Genomic DNA, 7,553 nt, shown 5'->3' with positions numbered 1-7,553 from the left:
GCTCTCTGAGCGCACGAGCCTCCTGAGTGGCTCCATTCAATCTCACCCTCTTCACGCCATGCTACTTTTCTGCTCTGATTGCAATTAATTGGGTCTCGTATTAAATATGCAGGAATGTTAGAGATGCGAACATAGGCGTGCTTTCAAACGTTACATATTAAAAGGCTTTGGAGCATCTCTCTCTCTCTTGCTCTCTCTCTCTCTCTGTTTCAATTCAATTCTTTATTGGCATTAGATACAGCGCTATATGTTGCCAATGCAAACACATACTGTATATCATTAGATATACATACTCTCTCTCTCTCTCTCTCTCTCTCTTCGGTCTCACAGACTGCCCTGGCGTGGCCTGGATAGAACTAGGTTGCATGAAAGTATAAAAATGAACAGAAGATAAATATCACTGACCCTGTTGCCTTGTTTCCAGTGTGTCTGTGCGTATCTATGCATGCTTTCATGATGTAATACACTCATGAATGTGACATCAGAAGTGACATCATAACTCCCTCCTCTCATCCATTCAACCCTAATCTCCTCTCCCCCCCTTTCTCTCCTGTGCGCTTTTGTTCTGATGACAGTGTAACACTCAGGCTGAATCTGTTGCTGCTGTTTTTGTGAGGAATATGGTTGAGGGACCACTGATCACCACTAGATGGCGCCCCACCACTGAACAAGCCAATGCAATGATTCAGCACTATAATCAAATTGAAGAGTAGATGCTTTAAGTAATAATCCATACTTTATTCATATAAATAGTATGTTTGTTACTCTATCACTCATTGTGATTCAAACTATACCCAATTCATGAAAGATTTTACTTTTGCTGCTGTTCTAAACAGGGATTCCATGTTTCCTGGGAAAACCCCTCTGCTGCACAGGAAGTGATGTGTTTTATATTCCTGGAAGCAACAACAACAATAACAACATCAAAAAGATTTGTTTAGGATGAGTAGAAGAAATATAAGAAGCCACGGTCTACATGAGTATCCTTATTATTAGCCAGTACCTCCATTGAGTGCAAAACTCTAAAGCAATGACCACTTATCATTATCACCCAAGGTGTCGCTGCCATCAATTAAAAAGAAGAAGAAAAAAAACAAGAATGTTGCAGATTGTAATTTCAATTAAAAAGTTGCATGATAGAATGGATGCTTTTCCAATTACTGTATGTCCAAATAATGGTATTCTTCATTTAATGATGAGGTTCAAAGTGGGAAATTATCACATCATGGGTATTATAATTCCCATAATGGGATCATCCACACCTAAAACAGAATTGCAATGAAGTGAAGTCGAATAATTCAGTCAATTTCTATCAACAGCAACAATGAACAGAAACAAGGCTTGGATATGCATTACCATCGAGACCCATTTTCTGCAGCCATTTAGTTTAAAACGAATATTTCTGGAATAGTTCTGAAAACTCACAGAATGTTTTTAAGATATCATATTGAAATTAGATCATTTCATACTAGACAGAATCTTGAACCAGAAACTGTGTGTCAATTTCTGAAAACACTATTTACTTTCACGTCTTAATGATGATCCCAGATTAGCATCTGCTCTCTCACTTTGAAGTCCAGACTCAAGATCTATTCTATGCATTGAGCTACAACTTTACCAGCCATTCCTTCCTGTCTACATTCCCTTCTCTTTGTGTCCTTTCCTGCTGTCTGTCGACTAACTTACAGACTTTACTGTGGAATGACCTGGTGTTGCCTGCTGCTGTTACAGACAGTGTATATACAATCACAAGTGTGTGTGTGTGTTCACTGCACATAGGCTCGCATCTAGTACACGCACACGCACACACACACACACACACGCGCACACACACACACACACACACTTATTGTGCTTAGGAAACGCTTTGGTATATCACCTTCCTGCTTCTCTCCTCCCCTGCTTGCCTGGACAGACACACACATGCACTTGTCCCATTCCATGCTGACTTTGTTTCAGCTGAGATCTCTGTGTGACGGGGAGTATCTGTCACATTATTATTTTTGTCATTAATCAGTCTATTGCAAATGCTGAGGCCCTCATTTAAGCCTATCACATTGCAAGCTTGCTGTTATAAATTGGACATTTGCACAGCATAAATGTCAATCTAAGCAAAAACATATGAAGCACTTTTGCTTAAACAAACCTTCCACTGCTCACAGCTTCAACACAGAGCTGATGGGGACGCCAATTATATTCTATATCTCTGCTCTGCTGTCTGTGATAGTTGAGGCTTCTCTCTCCCTCTCTGTGTCAGTGTGTGTCCAGATACTATAGTCATCTCACAGTATCACATCAACTCTCTGTGTCGGTGTGTGTCCAGATACTATAGTCATCTCACAGTATCACATCACCTCTCTGTGTCGGTGTGTGTCCAGATACTATAGTCATCTCACAGTATCACATCACCTCTCTGTGTCGGTGTGTGTCCAGATACTATAGTCATCTCACAGTATCACATCACCTCTCTGTGTCAGTGTGTGTCCAGATACTATAGTCATCTCACAGTATCACATAACCTCTCTGTGTCGGTGTGTGTATACTATAGTCATCTCATACAGTATCACATCACCTCTCTGTGTGTCCAGATACTATAGTCATCTCACAGTATCACATCACCTCTCTGTGTTGGTGTGTGTGTAATGTGTATAGATACTATAGTCATCTCACAGTGCACATCACCTCTCTGTGTTGGTGTGTGTAATGTGTATAGATACTATAGTCATCTCACAGTATCACATCACCTCTCTGTGTTGGTGTGTATAATGTGTATAGATACTATAGTCATCTCACAGTATCACATCACCTCTCTGTGTTGGTGTGTGTAATGTGTATAGATACTATAGTCATCTCACAGTATCACATCACCTCTCTGTGTCAGTGTGTGTCCAGATACTATAGTCATCTCACAGTATCACATCACCTCTCTGTGTCAGTGTGTGTCCAGATACTATAGTCATCTCACAGTATCACATCACCTCTCTGTGTTGGTGTGTGTAATGTGTATAGATACTATAGTCATCTCACAGTGCACATCACCTCTCTGTGTTGGTGTGTGTAATGTGTACAGATACTATAGTCATCTCATACAGTATCACATCACCTCTCTGTGTCGGTGTGTATAATGTGTATAGATACTATAGTCATCTCACAGTATCACATAACCTCTCTGTGTTGGTGTGTGTAATGTGTATAGATACTATAGTCATCTCATACAGTATCACATCACCTCTCTGTGTTGGTGTGTATAATGTGTATAGATACTATAGTCATCTCACAGTATCACATCACATCTCTGTGTCGGTGTGTATAATGTGTATAGATACTATAGTCATCTCACAGTATCACATAACCTCTCTGTGTCGGTGTGTGTATAGATACTATAGTCATCTCATACAGTATCACATCACCTCTCTGTGTTGGTGTGTATAATGTGTATAGATACTATAGTCATCTCACAGTATCACATCACCTCTCTGTGTCGGTGTGTGTAATGTGTATAGATACTATAGTCATCTCATACAGTATCACATAACCTCTCTGTGTTGGTGTGTGTATAGATACTATAGTCATCTCATACAGTATCACATCACCTCTCTGTGTCGGTGTGTATAATGTGTATAGATACTATAGTCATCTCACAGTATCACATCACCTCTCTGTGTTGGTGTGTGTAATGTGTATAGATACTATAGTCATCTCACAGTATCACATCACCTCTCTGTGTCGGTGTGTGTAATGTGTATAGATACTATAGTCATCTCATACAGTATCACATAACCTCTCTGTGTTGGTGTGTGTATAGATACTATAGTCATCTCATACAGTATCACATCACCTCTCTGTGTCGGTGTGTATAATGTGTACAGATACTATAGACATCTCACAGTATCACATCGCCTCTCTGTGTCGGTGTGTGTAATGTGTATAGATACTATAGTCATCTCATACAGTATCACATCACCTCTCTGTGTTGGTGTGTGTAATGTGTATAGATACTATAGTCATCTCATAGTATCACATCACCTCTCTGTGTTGGTGTGTATAATGTGTATAGATACTATAGTCATCTCATACAGTATCACATAACCTCTCTGTGTTGGTGTGTGTAATGTGTATAGATACTATAGTCATCTCACAGTATCACATCACCTCTCTGTGTCGGTGTGTGTATAGATACTATAGTCATCTCATACAGTATCACATCACCTCTCTTGTGGCTCACTCGCATGTTGATCATAGTTGATTTATTCTTAGCTCATAACCACACATGCTACCATCAATCAAAATGTAATTGACAATTAGGGATGCACATTCTAGCAGGGTTAACTGGTAACACACACACACACACACACACACACACACACACACACACACACACAAGTCCAGTATAGCCTATCTGTTGTAATGTGTCTATCCCGCGCGTCTATCCCTGTGCCTGTGCATGTACCAAGATGGCAGCTCTTAATGGCCACATGTGGATGTACAGGATGTACAGTATGTGTGGTTTTGCCACCGTCTGTTATTCTGTGTGCGACTGTGCGCTGATCTATTTCTGATTTCAAAGGAAGGGATTATGTAACAGCTGATTCTTCTCCCTCTTTCTATTTTCCTTTGACTTCTCTATGGATGCTGTCAGAGAGAGAGAGAGAGAGAGACAACATGCTCCTGTCAGAGAGAGAGAGACAACATGCTCCTGTCAGAGAGAGAGAGAGAGAGTCAAGGATATTCCCACCACATTCTGTTCCCACCCTGTTGACTTTTGCATGCTTGCCTCTGTGTGCCTGGGGGTATGTGAGTTTTGGTGTGTGTCTGGGGGTATGTGAGTTTTGGTGTGTGTTGGGGGGTATGTGAGTTTTGGTGTGTGTCTGAGGGTATGTGAGTTTTGGTGTGTTTCTGGGGGTATGTGAGTTTTGGTGTGTGTCTGGGGGTATGTGAGTTTTGGTGTGTGTCTGAGGGTATGTGAGTTTTGGTGTGTGTCTGAGGGTATGTGAGTTTTGGTGTGTGTCTGGGGGTATGTGAGTTTTGGTGTGTGTCTGGGGTTATGTGAGTTTTGGTGTGTCTGGGGGTATGTGAGTTTTGGTGTGTGTCTGGGGGTATGTGAGTTTTGGTGTGTGTCTGGGGTTATGTGAGTTTTGGTGTGTGTCTGAGGGTATGTGAGTTTTGGTGTGCATGTGTCTGGGGGTATGTGAGTTTTGGTGTGTGTCTGGGGTTATGTGAGTTTTGGTGTGTGTCTGGGGGTATGTGAGTTTTGGTGTGTGTTGGGGGGTATGTGAGTTTTGGTGTGTGTCTGGGGGTATGTGAGTTTTGGTGTGTGTTGGGGGGTATGTGAGTTTTGGTGTGTGTCTGGGGGTATGTGAGTTTTGGTGTGTGTCTGAGGGTATGTGAGTTTTGGTGTGTGTCTGGGGGTATGTGAGTTTTGGTGTGTGTCTGGGGTTATGTGAGTTTTGGTGTGTGTCTGGGGGGTATGTGAGTTTTGGTGTGTGTCTGAGGGTATGTGAGTTTTGGTGTGTGTCTGGGGGTATGTGAGTTTTGGTGTGTGTCTGGGGTTATGTGAGTTTTGGTGTGTGTCTGGGGGTATGTGAGTTTTGGTGTGTGTTGGGGGGTATGTGAGTTTTGGTGTGTCTGGGGGTATGTGAGTTTTGGTGTGTGTCTGGGGGTATGTGAGTTTTGGTGTGTGTCTGGGGGTATGTGAGTTTTGGTGTGTGTTGGGGGGTATGTGAGTTTTGGTGTGTGTCTGAGGGTATGTGAGTTTTGGTGTGTGTCTGGGGGTATGTGAGTTTTGGTGTGTGTCTGGGGTTATGTGAGTTTTGGTGTGTGTCTGGGGGTATGTGAGTTTTGGTGTGTGTTGTGGGGTATGTGAGTTTTGGTGTGTCTGGGGGTATGTGAGTTTTGGTGTGTGTCTGGGGGTATGTGAGTTTTGGTGTGTGTCTGGGGGTATGTGAGTTTTGGTGTGTCTGGGGGTATGTGAGTTTTGGTGTGTGTCTGGGGGTATGTGAGTTTTGGTATGTGTCTGGGGTTATGTGAGTTTTGGTATGTGTCTGGGGGTATGTGAGTTTTGGTGTGTGTCTGGGGGTATGTGAGTTTTGGTGTGTGTCTGGGGGTATGTGAGTTTTGGTGTGTGTCTGGGGGTATGTGAGTTTTGGTGTGTGTTTGGGGTATGTGAGTTTTGGTGTGTGTCTGGGGGTATGTGAGTTTTGGTGTGTGTCTGGGGGTATGTGAGTTTTGGTGTGTGTCTGAGGGTATGTGAGTTTTGGTGTGTTTCTGGGGGTATGTGAGTTTTGGTGTGTGTTTGGGGTATGTGAGTTTTGGTGTGTGTCTGGGGGTATGTGAGTTTTGGTGTGTGTCTGGGGTTATGTGAGTTTTGGTGTGTGTCTGGGGTTATGTGAGTTTTGGTGTGTGTCTGGGGGTATGTGAGTTTTGGTGTGTGTCTGGGGGTATGTGAGTTTTGGTGTGTGTCTGGGGGTATGTGAGTTTTGGTGTGTGTCTGGGGGTATGTGAGTTTTGGTGTGTGTCTGGGGGTATGTGAGTTTTGGTGTTGTGTGTCTGGGGGTATGTGAGTTTTGGTGTGTGTCTGGGGGTATGTGAGTTTTGGTGTGTGTGCAGATGCGACTTCAAAGCGTCAAGTTGTAGGATAGTAAACAGGGTTTATGCAGCACATGGCCGTTAAGTGTGAACATGTGTTGCGTCAGGGGCTTTGATAGCTGCAGGCAGGATGACAGACAGGTTTGTCCACTCAGCTGTCCTGACTGACAGATAAGGACACAAAGAAGTCAGAGGAGAGGAGACACAATGTCCGGAATGTCCAAGAAACAGAGAAGAGCAGGTTCAGGCCCCACCAAAATACTCACTTTCTATCTCTCGCTTTGGCCACCATTTGCCAATTCTTTCATCCCTGTTTTCTCTCTCTCCCTCCCTCCCTCCCTCCCCATTTTAATTAAAACTCCCCCCTGTCTTCTAATTCATGCAATTCTTTCTCTCCAATTATATTGGACAGGGCTTCTTTCTGCCTGTTCACTGGTGTGTGACATTGTTGTTGTTTGTTGTGTGTGTGTGTGTGTGTGTGTGTGTGTGTGTGTGTGTGTGTGTGTGTGTGTGTGTGTGTGTGTGTGTGTGTGTGTGTGTGTGTGTGTGTGTGTGTGTGCGTGTGTGTGTGTGTGTGTGTGTCTGTCTGTCTGCCTGCCTGTCTCTGTAGACATGCTCAGAGTAATCAGTTGTGGTGCTTCTGCTCTTTCTTCCATGTGGTTGACGTGCGAGCAGCGAGCAGCGAGCAGTAAACAGCAAATCAAAGAGACAATAAAAGGAGAAGCATCTCACTCTGCTTCTTCCCTTCTCTTTTCCCCCGTTGCCATTTTCATTGTAGTTGAATGTTATTAAATTAGTCATGGGCCATGGTTTTTCAAAGCATACGTCTCATCTGGCCTAGATACTGTGTTATGCGCGTGTGTGCATGTGTGTGTGTGTGTGCGTGTGTGTGTGTGCACGCGCATGCACGCACATGTGTGTGTTATAAATATGAAATTCTAGACTGATAGTTACGTAAGCCATCCGAA

This window comes from Poromitra crassiceps (assembly GCF_964638095.1).
Source record: "Poromitra crassiceps genome assembly, chromosome: 10".
NCBI lineage: Eukaryota > Metazoa > Chordata > Actinopteri > Beryciformes > Melamphaidae > Poromitra > Poromitra crassiceps.
Note: the sequence above shows the minus strand (reverse complement) of the source record.